Genomic DNA, 15,368 nt, shown 5'->3' on the forward strand with positions numbered 1-15,368 from the left:
GCCTGCAGGCTTGCCCACCACTGTGATGAGCTATTAAGGGAAGGAAACACAAATGAAACTGAGCAGAAGTTGAAGTGACCAGCAAATCCACGGCGTGAGGCCGAGGAAACAGAATAAAAAATGGAATTCCTCCCGCTGGTTTCGTACCACACAGTGCCCCTTAATGAAGGTCTGTCACAAAGTGCCAATTGTTCCTAAACTTTGAGAAACAGGCTGTCGTCTCCAGACCCAAACTCCTGACATCTGGAAAGCCGATCACAAAGCTATGACCCGTGCCCGAGGGATGCCAGTGCCTCAACTTTGGTGCATAAAATGCCTGAATCCTCTCAGAGAAGAGCAGCTTGGAAAGGGGCAGGAAAGAGAAGCAAAGGTGCATTACCTCAGAAACGGTCCCTCGACCCGCTGAGGTACCAGACACCAAAACCCTCCGGGTTCCTTGCAGTGAGGCCTGCTCCCTCCTGCTTTATTGCCAAAGTGACACGTGAGCCTAAATTGCCTCAGAAGCTGCTCCATTCCGAACTCCTCATGCAGAGCTGGTAATGGAGCCTTTTGTAGCTCTTGGCAGCGGAAAATAAAGTTTACTCACGGAGGAAAAATTTCTCCATGCTGTTAAGCGCAGAGAAATCAGCTCACGATTCGTCGGCTAATGTTTTCACAGCCCTTTTCCGCCGTCGTTCTTCTTTTTTTCCGCGGAGCCGCGGAGCGTGATACGGTCGATAAGTGTTTTCTAATGTTTAATTATTTTCTTATTTATGGTGTGAAAGTACTTGGGGGCCGCTGCCTTGCTGATCTTGCGATAGCATTAATTGCTCCGTGTGGGAGCCATGATGGAGCGGCTCGAGAATGGGCGTAAGCCTCAGAGACTCGCCATTCCTCGTCTGCAAGAGGGTGGCCAGTTTCCTCTCGAAGATCGGCACCGAGATTTTACTGGTTTCATAAAATGGCGGGTCTGTGTTGCCAGCAAGAATGGACGTCACAGAACTTTAAGAAAGGTCTTTGAGGAACATAGTCAATCGATGGAACTTGCTCCTGCCTAGATGGCTTTCAAAGAAGACTAGACAATTCATGGAGGAAGAAAGGGCTCTCGATGGCTGCTATTAATTTATCACAACCACCCCACTTACCAGAGTCTTCTGAGACTCATGGTTGTAGGGCAAGGCTGGGCTATCATATTTGCCCATTTGGGAGCGATATCTAAGCAAAGGAAACTCTTGTTTCCAGGAAATAGCTTGTTTCATCTTGGGGGCATCTGACTCAGTTCTCTCTCTGACTCATGACTGGAGAGCTTTGTTCTGTTTTGTTTTTTACATGGGTACTATTTCTCGTTGTTTCTTCTTCTTCTTTGCGTCTTACCTCACTCTGTGCACTTGTAATTTTGTACCTTTTATTTTTCAATGAAGAATATAAAATAACATTTAAAAAAAAACACCTCCGGCCAGCCATTACTTTACCAGTGACTACCAGTCAGTCAAATTTACCGTATATCTCCATGTATAAGACCAGGTTTTTTTTAATTAAAATGTCATGTTGAAATCTTGGGCTTGTTTTATACACGGGGTGCATTGCGGGGACATGTTATACGTTGCTTCCGGGAGCTGGAGAGCGTCCGCGGCTATTGGGTGTGCTATTGGTGTTTGCTCTCCCTAAAAAAAGTGCTCAACAACTCTGAATAATCCTCCCCCAAAAAAGCTCAATAACTCTGGGCATTTCCCCCATTTTCTTAATTTGGAGTCCCCCCAAATAGGGGGTGTCTTATACATGGGGGCGTGTTATACACAAAAAAATACGGTATTTGTTAGAAACCATCACAGAAATGCAAATATACAAATATTGGGCGGGGAGAACTTACATAAGTTCACCTTTACAGGCAAACGTACCAAATTTGGAATTTCCAAAACAGGATGTAAACTGACACAGCCATTCATCAAAATTTGCACTTCCCTGAATTTTGCAGCCAAGGAAAATGCAATAAAAGTTTATGCACTAGGATAAAGTCTGCATGCAGTGGTGGAATGAACCAGAAAAGAATGCATTATCTTAGGCAAAACTGCTTTCCACAAATGAGCCTAACAGTCAAAACTGCGTGCCAAAATGTGTTTATTGGGAGAAATGTGAACTCAAAACGCTGCTGAGTTTTCTTGAGAATTGTTATTAAAAAAACCCCACAAAAACCCCAAATTACCGCAAATATATGAAGAAGTAAAATTTAAGACTGGGGGAATAAGAGGATAAGGGAAACCCAAAGTGACAGAATCCATCCATCCCTAAAATTATAATAGGTGGGCCCCAGAAATTCTGTCTGAATTTCCTAGACTCCACAAGGCTCTCTACTGTACAAGTAACCAAGGTCATAGTAATCTCAACTCCCCACCGAGGTGGTATGTAGTATCCTCTGCCTTTAAGATTCTTTTTAGGAAAGTTAATCTCGCAAGCGGCGTATGGAGAAGACGTTTGGGGTTGGAGCAAGGCTGTCAGGCTGGAAACCATTCAGAATTTCTCTCCGAACCTCCCCCACGGCACTCCCGATGTCATGATGAGTCACTGCCCTCCCATTGCTAAACCACACGCCATATTGCAATTATCGAACCATCGCAGGTGGGTGGGAAACCCAGCAGCCCGGGCCCATCACTTCATCTCGCAACAGCAAATTTCACAAGTTAATTATGTGTTGTGTGAAGACATTGTTTGCTTTGGGAACCGTCTCCAGATAAGCAAGGGCCAAGGCCGTAATTTTTATTGCTGGGCTGGATGTTCAGGAAAAGATGTTCCTCTGGGGAAAGAGGGGGCAAAGTTTCCTCCCCTCTTCTGGGGAGAGGCGAATATTGGGGTGGGGGGCCAATACTCAATGGCTCTCTTGCAGCCTCCCTTGGGTCACTATTTCTGTTGTCCCCTGACATCCCAGGACGGAGCTGTGTCATGATGCAGTCTTCTTCCAGGACGTGGTGGGAAAATGTAGATAGTTTCTGCTAGGCTGAGGAGCCAAAGAGAAAGACTGGTGACTTTCAAGCCCTCCTGCTTTTTAAAAAAACAACCTCGAAACAGTTCCAGCCTTCATATGGGGCTGTAAAAATGAGGAGAAGCATTGTTTTCACTTTTTTATATTTTTTATGTGCACCCAAGATGACTAGACAATTTTTGCAATGTCCTGGGCTATAAACAACTATCTGGATTTTAGAAGACATCTGAAGGCAGCCCTGTTTAGGGAAGTTTTTAATGTTTGATGTTTTATCATATTTCTAATATTCTGCTGGGAGCCGCCCAAAGTGGCTGGGGAAACCCAGCCAGATCGGCGGGGTGTAAATAAATTATTATTATTATTATTATTATTATTATTATTATTATTATTGCAGTTATACCTCATGTTAAGTTTGCTTCAGGTTGTGTGTTTTCAGGTTGTGTCCCGCGGCGACCTGGAAGTAACGGAATGGGTTACTTCCGGGTTGCGCCACTCGCGCATGTGCAGACATGCAAAATGACGTCACGCGCATGCGCAGAAGCAGTGAACCGCAACCGCACGTGCGCAGGCGCGGGTTGCGTTCTTTTCAGGTTGCGAACAGGCCTCCGGAACGGATCCCATTCACAACCAGAGGTACCACTGTATTTGGGGATCAAACTGTTACCATAAAGCACCAATGCTGCAGCAAGCAAAGGCTCCAGCAGATCAGCCAGCTGCTTGTGGCTGGAAAGCCAGACAGGATGTTTGTGACTGTTGCCATGGGAACAAAGGGGCAGTCCATTCTGTACTGAGCACCGGATGTTAGCTCAGTGTGTGTGTGTCATATGACCCGTACTGGATGTACTTGGGAGGAGTTTCTTCTTGCTGTTGTTGAGTGCAGACATGATTCTCTGTACTGATGTAAGAGGCAGAAATAAATGATGTAAATAGTTTTCTGTCTGCTTCTTTCCCCTCCCTGGGGACACCAAAGGGGAGAGAGGAAGAACGGTGTGTTCCTCTCATACATCTGAGAAGAATCGCCGGACCTCGCCTGCTTATCAGCAGAGTGGAGACGCGGGGAGGTCGACAGGAATATCTGCCGGTGCCTACGCTGTGGCACATTCCTCTGACCCAGGCAGAATTCCAACAGTGGTAGCAGAGGATGGTTGCGATTCATCGACCTCTGCATGAGAGGCTGGTGGATTGTCCTCCTCTGCTCCAAGGAGGAAGAGAAGCGTCTGAAAGAAGCCAGAGGCTCCACAGACAGCTGGTGGAAAGAAGAGGTGTTTTCCAGAGCAACAAAGTTCAAGGTATGCTGCATTTCGGGCTAAAAGTGTGAACGCAGGAAGATTAATTCCCTGGTTCACGGAGCTGCGTTTCAAAGAAAACAAAAGCTCCGGAGGAAGAGGCCTGCAGCTTGGAGGCTGAAGCCTGCATTCCACAAATTTTTGTGGTAGATAAGATGTCCTATTGAAATGCATTGTTGCTAGGTAACGGTCCTGGAAAGTTACTGGCAAAGGGGCTGGACTCTGAGTGTGAGCCTGGGAAAGCGAAACAAAATCAGAGAATGTTTTGGCTACAAGGTTTACGAGCTCTTGGAAGGGACTTTTCAATAGCAGCCTGAGTTTAGCTGCCAGGTGCAAAAAGCACAAACAACTTGCAGTTTGCCTGCGTGAGAAAGAAAAAAAAACAGCTGTTGGATTTTGCAGCTTGTTTGGAGGTGAAAGAGGCTTGGCTTCAAGATGGATGCCAAGAAAGGGGGAGGTTTGCCTTGCCCACCTCCCTTAACCAATGACAATTATTCATCTTGGTCTGTAAAGATGAAGGCCCTGCTGCAGAATCAGAGGCTTTTTGATGTAATTGAAAACCCCATCCCTGCAGCACCAACCAGAGGTTGGGAGTCACAGAATGTAAGGGCCAGGACTGCTATAATTCTGTGTGTCTCAGATGATCAGTTGGTGCATGTTCAGCATTTAGAAAATGCGAAAGAGGTATGGGACACGCTGCGTACAACGCATCAGAGAGATGCTGGTTCTTCAGCGTTGCTGTATTTTGAGAAATTGACCAATCTGAGACTTGCGCCTGATGGAGATGTTCAAGCGCACCTGACAGAAATGAAGTTTCTGCGTCAACAGATGGTGGAACGCAATTTTCGTCTTCAGGAGGAAGTGTTTTGCTTCATGATGATAAACAGCCTTAGCCGCACCTACAAGGTTGTTGCCAGTCAGCTTGGTTCCCTACCGGCCGCGCAGCTGACCGCGGAGAGAGTTTGTGCTGTGGTCCTGAATGAACACGACAGACTTGCTGCACTGGAAGAAAAAGACAGGGGGAGGGAAGAACAGAGTTCTAATTCCCCCACTGCTGATGCTACTGGAGAGCATGGTGTAGCATTGAGTGCTGTCCGATGCTACAATTGTGGACAGACTGGGCATCTACAGCGAAACTGTAAGAAGCCGCGCCAGTCAAGAGGAGCAAAGAGCAGCTCTACGAAGCCTCAGGCGTCAGGCAAAAGCCGTACCAAGTGCCAGGTGAAACCTGCAAAGGCTATGATGGCGAAAGGAACCACGCCAGATGTTGGGAACTCGTTCATAATCGACACGGGCTGTACAAAACATTTGTGCCCGCACAGAGGACTATTTTCAACGTTGAAGAAGCAAAGCTTCACTGTGAAACAGGCCAACGGTCAGGAGTTGGAAGCGACTGGAATTGGGACTGTGTATCTTGAAAGTCTGAACTTGGCTATAAGCGATGTTTACCTGGTTCCAGAACTGAGATTTAATCTGCTGAGCGTGTCGCAGATTGCAAAGAAAGGACTGAAACTGTCCTATGATGCTAAAAGCTGCAAGATCTACAAAGATGGAGAACTGTTTCTTACTGCCAAAGAGAAAGATGGACTGTATTTGTTGACTTTTGATCAAAGTGATTACATGAAATGTAATTCTTCTGTTTCTAACGAAATCTCTCTTGCAGGTGTGACCAGTGTGAGCACCAGGAAGGTGACGAAAAAGGTCGACAGAGCATTTCAGCGGGTGTATGCTGATGTGATTGGTCCTCTAGAACCATCTAGAGGCGGTGCACGATATTACCTTTTGTGTGTGGATTGTTTCACTAATTATTCTTGGGTTTATATGATGGAGAAACCGCAAGAAACTTTAGAAAAGTTTCAGGAGTTTTGTGACAAGGTTAAAAGTATGCATGATGCTAACATTGATTGTCTTTTCACAGATGAGAAGCAAATTTTTCTGTTACAGAAGTTTCAGAAGTTCCTAGATGGAAAAGGGATAGACCACAAAGTGGCAGTCTCGCAAGAAGCGTGGAACAGGGGGGTCTGTGTAAGAGTGAACAAAGAATTGCAAAAGGGAATGAATGCACAATTGCTGAGTTCACATTTGCCACATGTATATTGGGCCGAATCGCTAGCGTCCTATCTTCATGTGTGGCTGAGAAAGGTCTCAGCAGAGTTGGGATGTTCTCCTTTTGAGAAGCTGTTCAATAGAAAACCTTCTGTTGCCTATTTCAAGGTTTTCGGGTCTCATGTGAGAACAGAAGCTCCAGGTGGAGTAAAGAATGCCAGAGGCATTTTTGTGGGTTATGAAAAGGGTCTCTACAGAGTAATTTTGTCTGAATCTGGTCAGGTGATTCTCACAAAGTTCCTAGAGAGTGCTGCAAAGCAAGAGCGGATAGTACAGACATTTCCCACAGGAAACGATTCAGATGATGATGATGAGTTTGATCTTATTGAGTTCAGTAGTACTGATGATGACAGCGATAGCTCAGACAGCTCAGTTGTCACAGTCATTGAGAGGAAATCTCACATAATGACTAGACCCTCAGAAGAGGAGGATGAACCATTGATTAAGCTTAGTACTGGTTCTCCAGAGAGTTCAAAGGTTGAACCAGTGAGCACAGAAGATCAGAACCTCATACGCAGGTCTGAGAGAGCAACGAAGGGTGTACCACCCAAGAGGTATTCAAAGGAGTTTGCTAACCTTGCATATGTTGCTATTGTAAACGACCAAGGACAGATTGAAGCTGTGTCTGAGTCAGAGACAAAGGCACAACAGAGAGTTGTTAACCGAGGTAATGCGAAGTCACACAACCAGAGAGGTACATTGGTTAAACCAGTGGCGGGTAGTTCCAAGGGTGGAACTGAAACAACAGGGGAATGTTATAAATATAACAACTGTTTGTTTTCTTCTCTGGATGACGCTTTGCTCGCGGCACACATTGATACTTTAGGGGGAGTATGTTACCATAAAGCACCAATGCTGCAGCAAGCAAAGGCTCCAGCAGATCAGCCAGCTGCTTGTGGCTGGAAAGCCAGACAGGATGTTTGTGACTGTTGCCATGGGAACAAAGGGGCAGTCCATTCTGTACTGAGCACCGAATGTTAGCTCAGTGTGTGTGTGTCATATGACCCGTACTGGATGTACTTGGGAGGAGTTTCTTCTTGCTGTTGTTGAGTGCAGACATGATTCTCTGTACTGATGTAAGAGGCAGAAATAAATGATGTAAATAGTTTTCTGTCTGCTTCTTTCCCCTCCCTGGGGACACCAAAGGGGAGAGAGGAAGAACGGTGTGTTCCTCTCATACATCTGAGAAGAATCGCCGGACCTCGCCTGCTTATCAGCAGAGTGGAGACGCGGGGAGGTCGACAGGAATATCTGCCGGTGCCTACGCTGTGGCACATTCCTCTGACCCAGGCAGAATTCCAACACAAACCAGCTTGCAAAAGGCTGCTGGTTTGATTCCCAATTGACAATCCCCAATCCTGCTCTTGAGGGTAAGACTCGAACCAATGGCTTCAAGTGATAATAAAGGAGATTGTGACTCAACATCTGGAAGAACTTTCTGACAGTAAGAGCTGTTTGACAGGGGAATAGTCTCCCTCGGGAGGTGGTGGGTGGTTCTTCCTGTGGACTCTCCTTCCTTGGAGGTTTTTAAACAGAGGTTGGATGGCCATCTGTCAGAGATGTTTACCTGAGATTCCTGCATTGCAGGGGTTGGACTAGATGACCCTCGGGGTCCCTTCCAATTCTACAGTTCTATGATCTCCAGGAGGGGCTGGGAAAGACTTGCTCTCTTAAACTACGGAGAGCTTCTTCGGTTCTCATCCTGAAGCAAAGTTCTTAACCCGAGGTAATATTTATGGGTTAGCGGAATCTGTAACCTGAAGTGTATGTAACCTGAAGCGTATGTAAACCGAGGTACCACTGTACAAGGCACTCAGTATAAGGTGCTTTTGCTTTTTTAACACCCTAACATGAACTTTTGTGATGTCCCCAGGAGTAGATAAAGGGAATGTTCTTACATACTGGTTTAGATTTACCTTTTTAAAAAAAAAATTAGAGCTATGTCTGCCACTCTGGGCGTCTTTGGGCGAGATATAAATCAAATAAATAAATAAAACACATGTCATGAACCAGCTTGAAAGGACACGGAATAAGCCACAGCACATTATGAGAGAGGGCCAGAAGAATTCGTAAACCCTAAGACAGAGACCGAGTGGAAGTTGTTGCCAACTTTTCCCTTTTCTTGCAAGGAATCCTATTCAGAATAAGGGAATTTCCCTTAAAAAAAACAGGAAAGGTTAACAGCTATGGCCTGAATGCCTTGTTAGAAGACAGAGTCCCATCAAATCTAGTGGAGCTCATTTCCCGAGTCAACATGCTTAGAGACTAGGCCACAGGGCCTCGTCCCTGAATCACCGCGCGTCCTAATTAACATCTCCTAAAGGATGGGGTCCGTGAAGTTTGCAGGGGAGCCATAAGAGGCCTTTTCCCAAACCAGCAGAGGACCATCTCTGTGCGACGGAGGATGAGGGTACAGGGCAACCCTGCAGCTCCCTGCGAAATTTTTTTGAAAGGCTTAAAAAAATAAACACCGTCCGGAAAAAGCTAAAAAACATTTTTCAGATGCCTGCCTGCCTGCCTCTCTCTCTCTCCCTGAAGAGTGATAAAGACCTCTTGACAGGGTGAGGCTCTGTTTATTTTGGTTTGTGCTGTGTTTGCTGCCTTAACCCCCTCAGCTGTTGGAAGGATGCCTTGACAGCCTGCTTGTTTTTACTGGACTCTCTCGCAGTTTCGAGCATCGCCAAGCCGATCGGGGAGCAGTTCTGGCTGATTGCAGCCAGGGGCTTGGCCGGCTCTCTCAGAAAGCCCTCCCTTCTTATTGCAGTCTGACTTCGGGACTCGTAGACCCCAGAATTGGGACGCTTGCCATCGCTCGCAGCTGTTTCAAATCACCACTTTCTCCTCATTTCACCACACAAAGGCAGAGTTCGGACATTTCCTCTCTCTCTCCAACCCCTCACCCCACCCCCGCCTGCCCGCCCCGGTTTTCTTCTGCTTGCTGAAATGTGACTCTAATTAAATGATAACGAGGCTCTGACATTTTCTAATTGTAATCCAAGCCCATAAAAAGGCATCGCTATGGAAAGCGATTTGAGGGATCGATAAGGGAGAGCGGGGGGGAATCATATGTGTTCTCTCCAAAGACCTGGTGTGCATATGGCCTAAGTCTAAAAAGGATATGTGGCTAGACCATAAAGCTGTGGAGTTGGAAGGGACCCCGAGGGTCATCTAGACCAACCCCCTGCAATGCAGGAATCTCAACTATAGCATCCAGGACAGATTGGCACTCAACCTCTGCTTAAAAACCTTCATGTGTACATGTAAGAATAAAGTCTATATAGAGCATAGTTAAACAGCCAGCAGGACTTTTTTAGACGTCTGTAGCATCTGCTTTGCATGCAGAAGGTTGCAGATTCGATCCCCTGCATCTCTGGGGACCTCAAGGACCACCTCTCCTCATATGAACCCATCCAGACCCTGCAATTATCGCATGATGGCCTTCTTCAGGTGCCTCCTCCAGGACAGGTCCAGAGGCTGGCACACAAAAACAGACCTTTTCTGCAGTGGCTCCCTGTTTGTGGAATTCTCACCCCAGGGAAGATGACCTGATGTCATCGTTACACATCTTCAGGTGCCAGGCAAAACTATTCCTTTTTAACCCGGTCTTTGGCTTTTAGCTATCTGCGGCCTTTTGGGGTGAGTGGGACGCTTTAATGTACTTTTTCTTTCTTTCCTAGTTTTAATAGATTGTTGCGCACCAAACTAATCTCTGAGTGGTGCAAGATTCATAGGGTTCCAGATGTTTGCCCAGGGTGTCGTTTTGGGAATGAGGCACAGTGAAGACAGTGGTGCATTTAGGATATATGGTTTATTCACACATACAGTCATACCTCATGTTACGTTTGCTTCAGGTTGAGCGTTTTCAGGTTGCTTCCCGTGGCGACCCGGAAAGGATTACTTCTGGATTTCACCACTCGCACAAGCGCAGACACACAAAATAACGTCATGCGCAGAAGTGCTTCCCAGTTAATTTTTCCATTTCGGCATAGTCCATCAACTTGATTTGCCATTCTTCTTTGGTCGGGGCTGTCTCTTCCTTCCATCTCTGGGCTAGTAACATCTGGGCGGCTGTTGTAACATACATGAACAGTTTCCTCTGGTCTTTTGGAATCTCGGTACCTATAATTCCTAATAAAAAGGCTTCTGGTTTTTTGACAAAGGTTTTTTTAAACATTTCTTTCATTTCATTATATATCATTTCCCAGAACTTTTTAGTTAAATTACAATTTCACCACATATGATTAAAGGTACCTTCTTTTTCTTTACATTTCCAACATATATTTGTACTTGTTCTGTACATTTTTGCTAATTTTACCGGGGCTAAATACCACTGGAAAAAGGCAGAAGAACCAATGGAGGAAAAAATTGAATAATATTATAATTTTAGAATATCTAACTGTGAAGATACACAGAAGGAAAGGGTTTAAGGTCAGTGAGAATGAGGAGGATTGGATTGAGAAGATGTTGAATTATTTGGGTAGGTTTGAACAATTTGGGGCAATTAAAATGTTAAAAGTTAAATAACCATGTGGAGGGAGGAGTGTTTATATATATAGAATTGTACATATGGTTGAATTGAATATGTTATTATTAATTACGTATACCCAATGTATCAGCCTGCCTGGGGGGGTGTCACTGTTTGTGTTTTGCTTGTTGGTAAAAATAAAAAATATTTAAAAATAAATAAATACCACCAGTACATCATTTCCATATAATTTTCTTTCAGTGAAGAACATGCCATAAATTTCAGATCTGTTTTCCATAGCCTCTCCCAATCTGTCATTTGTATATTATGTCCCACATCTTTCGCCCAGCCGACTTCTATTTTTAACTAGGGTTCGTTATGATGGCTCTCATTTTACATACCCGTGAAAAAGAGGACATGTGGCAACTCTGAGCATTCTGCTTTCATGGTGACCAGCCAGGTGGCCGTGTGAAGCCTGAATGCTTGGGTCCTGGTTACCACAATGGAACTCTCCCTGCTTGCAGCTCCCAGAAGCTAGTATTCAGGAGCATGATGCTTTCAACAATGGAGGAGAAAACATACCCACCTTGGCTAGTAAAGGTAAAGGACCCCATGATTGTTGAGTCCAGTCAAATTTGACGATGGGGTGCGGCGTTCATCTCACTTCAGGCCAAGGGAGCTGATGTTTGGCCGCAGACAGCTATTCCAGGTTATGTGGCCAGCATAACTAAACCACTTCTGGCGCAACGGAACACCACGATGGAAGCCAGAGCGCACAGAAATGCCATTTACCTTCCTGTCACAGCGGCACCTATTTATCTACTTGCATTGGTATGCTTTCGAACGGCTAGGATGGAAGGAGATGGGACAGAGCAACGGGAGCTCACCCCGTTGCAGGGATTTGAACCGCCGACCTTACAATCGTCAAGCCCAAGTGGCTCGGTGGTTTAGACCACAGCGCCACTCATGTCCTCTTCTGGCTAGGAGCCACCAATAGCCACTCCTCTCTGCCTAACTAATCAGACACCCTCCCAAAAAGCCAAAGGATCTGAAATAACAAAGCCAAAGAAGATCATTGCCTGTGACCATTGAGATTTACTGCCCGTCAGAGTAGACTTCACTGGGCTAGATGGACGAATAATTTAAATCTGTTTGGAGAAAGGCAAGAACACATTTTATTTTATTTTTTGCATGCAAAAGGCCCCAGGTCCAAGGAGCGAAGGGTAAGATCCCATACTGGAGATCGCAGAGAGCCATTGCCAGTCCATGTAAACAAGAAGTGGGCAATGGCCTTCCAGATGTTTTTGGCCTACAACTCCCAACATCCCTAATCCTCATGCTGGCCAGGGCTGATGGGGCTTGTAGATTGGCAACATCTGGAGTGCCACAGGCTAGCGCTCAGCCTGGTGGTGAGATGGACCAGTAGTCTGACTCGGTATAAATCAATGTCCCATGTTCCTATGACTCAGCAAATTAGGTTGGGAAACAGGCCTTCAGGAATGCCCCACTCTGGCTCCCCTAATACGAGCTGTTCATAATTATTTTGTGATTTAAAATAAAATAAAAAATTTACAGGTTTTTATTTCATCATTTGACTAACGGTGTTATTTTATGTTCTGGATGCTAACTGATTCTACTTCAATAAAGTAATAAACCTTTAGGTTCAATTAAGTATTATGTAGGGGCGCGGGTGGCGCTGTGGGTTTAACCACAGAGCCTAGGACTTGCCAATCAGAAGGTTGGTGGTTCGAATCCCCGCGACGGGGTGAGCTCCCGTTGCTCAGTCCCTGCTCCTGCCAACCTAGCAGTTCAAAAGCACTTCAAAGTGCAAGTAGATAAATAGGTACCGCTCCGGCGGGAAGGTAAACGGCGTTTTTGTGCGCTGCTCTGGTTCGCCAGAAGTGGCTTAGTCATGCTGGCCACATGACCCGGAAGCTGTCTGCGGACATACGCCAGCTCCCTCGGCCTATAGAGCGAGATGAGCATCGCAACCCCAGAGTCGTCCGCGACTGGACCTAATGGTCAGGGGTCCCTTCACCTTCAAGTATTATGCGTGTGTATCGATTTACCCCAGAGATAGATAGATAGATAGATAGATAGATAGATAGATAGATGATAGATAGATAGATATAGATGATAGATGATAGATAGATAGATAGATAGATAGATAGATAGATAGATAGATGATAGATAGATAGATGATAGAGATAGATGATAGATGATGATAGATAGATAGATAGATGATAGATAGATATAGATAGATAGATATAGATAGATAGATAGATAGAGATAGATAGATAGATAGATAGATAGATAGATAGATAGATAGATAGATATAGGAAGGCAGGCAGGGGGAGAGGAGAGAGTGTGAGAGCCTTCCAAATTTCCAGAAATTTTAACATTTCTACCCAGGAGGTAGGAAAGGCAGGCAAGAAAGAGGCCGAACCGTTGTGTTTCCACACCTGTATCTGTTAATGCACAAGTCCCACGGCAAACATTAGCACGTCTCACTATATGGACTTCAGACACTCCTTCTGGAAGATTTTCATTCCACAGAAGGAAACGACCGTCCTGGGACGAGTATTCTCCTCCGCCATTCTGTTGCTGCACAGTATTTAAAGGCAACCTCACACCTCTTGACACGAGGCCAGCTGACATTGTTAAACTGGAGAGCCTTTCTGCCTGCAGGACCATGAAGAAAGGGATGGTAAAGCGTTTTGTTCTCAGCCACCGGCAGCCAGGGGCTGCGGAGGAAGTTTCTCGTGGCTGGTTTTGATGGGTCCCCCTTGACATAGCTCAGTATGAAATAGCTCGGCCCGGCTGCCCCATCTCGGCTGTTTATCCATTACTATGTGATTCTGTCTGACAGTTACCTCGGGTTGGTGGCGCGCTAGCTGGCTGGACCACAAGTTACCTGAAAGTATTGCAGCTAAGCATCCAAGCCTCTCTCAAAATCAGCCAGAAAAACAAGAGAAAGGCCATTTAGAAATACTTTTTAAAAGTTTCTTTTTTCTATGTAAGGCCCCTGTGGTTTATAGTTGCATGACTAGCAGTCATTTCGTGGGGGGGGGGGGGGGTTGCTTAGCCATCACTGCATCTCCATGCCAGAGAATTCTTCACCTGTGAAATGTCTGCCTGACCACGTCAAGGAGGGGAAATGCAGGAGCTGCCACTCTCTACGTCAGATCCATCTAGTTTATGCATTGCAGCACCAGATTTAGGGCCGTGTGGGTGGTTTCTCTGCATAGGGTGCTGAGCTGAGGGGGTGCAAAATAATAACAACAATTTTAAAAAACCTATATTTATACAGATACCTAGCGAAAGGAGCAAGCCAGCAGTAAAGCACCCAAAGCAAGTTGGAGTTAATTTTTTATTAGCAAAAGCGGGATCTGCACAGCAGTGTCAGACCTAATGAGCACAGCAACGCATCACTGACAGGTCTTACCCCCATGAAACAGTTGCTGAGAATGAAGGTCTCTGCCTCCCCACAGACACCTAAGTCCCCTCCTCTCTAGGGTTTTCCCATGTAATCTGAGACTGCGCCTGCATGATGCTAACCTCCTCTGTCCTTTTCATGCCTCTTCTGGTCCTGGGAGACCAGGGGGGAAAGGAAAGTGTCACAGCAAATGTGGGAGACAGTTGTTTCAGTTCACCAGCCAGGCTTACCTCTGCTTCTTGGCCTCTATCCTCTCCTGTTTCAGCTTCTGATTCTGGACTTCTCTCTGCCACAGACTCTCCCTGCTCACTAAGCCCTGTTACCTCTTCAGCTTCCAACATCTCATCCTCCCGGTCTTCTCCCTCTCCTCCCTCTGACCACTCATAGCTGTCCCACCACCACTCCCTGGGCTCTGAGCCTCCTTCCCTTGAGGGTTTCCCAACTGGTTCCTCCCACCATTCCTCTGCATCCCACCAATGATACCTACTGAAACGATCCATTTTAAAAGCAATTGTACCAAAAGGAAGTATTATGAAATACAGTGGTACCTCTGGTTATGTCCGCTTCATGTTACATTCTTTCAAGTTCTGTCCCCCGGAGACCCGGAAGTACCGGAAAGGGTTACTTCCGGGTTTTGCTGCTCGCGCATGCACAGATGCACAAAATGATGTCACACGCATGCACAGAAGTGGTGAATCGTGAACTGCGCATGCGCAGACGCGCCACTGCGGGTTGCACTCTTTTCATGTTGCGAACAGGCCTCCTGGAACGGATCCCATTCACAACCAGAGGTACCACTGTGTGTGTGTGTGTGTGTGTGTGTGTGTGTAGGGGATGGGAATTTTTTTTCCTCACTCATGATACCATATTACCAAAGTCCGCCCCTGAGTGATGGGCTAGGTTTTAGGCTGACCTGATCCAGGCTCTTCTGGCATCCTCATGTTGTGCACTGATCTGGTTTTCACTCCCAACAAAGAAGCGAGAATCAGCAAATTCTGCTCCCGTTTCGATTTTTGTCAGGCTCCGCCTGAGAAGAGGCATCCCCTTTCCCCGCACATTCGTGCAGGAATGCCTCTCACTTGTGCAATGCCTGGGCTTGCCACCCAAACACCAAGAACA

Source organism: Podarcis pityusensis (assembly GCF_964106645.2).
Source record: "Podarcis pityusensis genome assembly, chromosome: 5".
Taxonomy (NCBI): Eukaryota; Metazoa; Chordata; class Lepidosauria; order Squamata; family Lacertidae; genus Podarcis; species Podarcis pityusensis.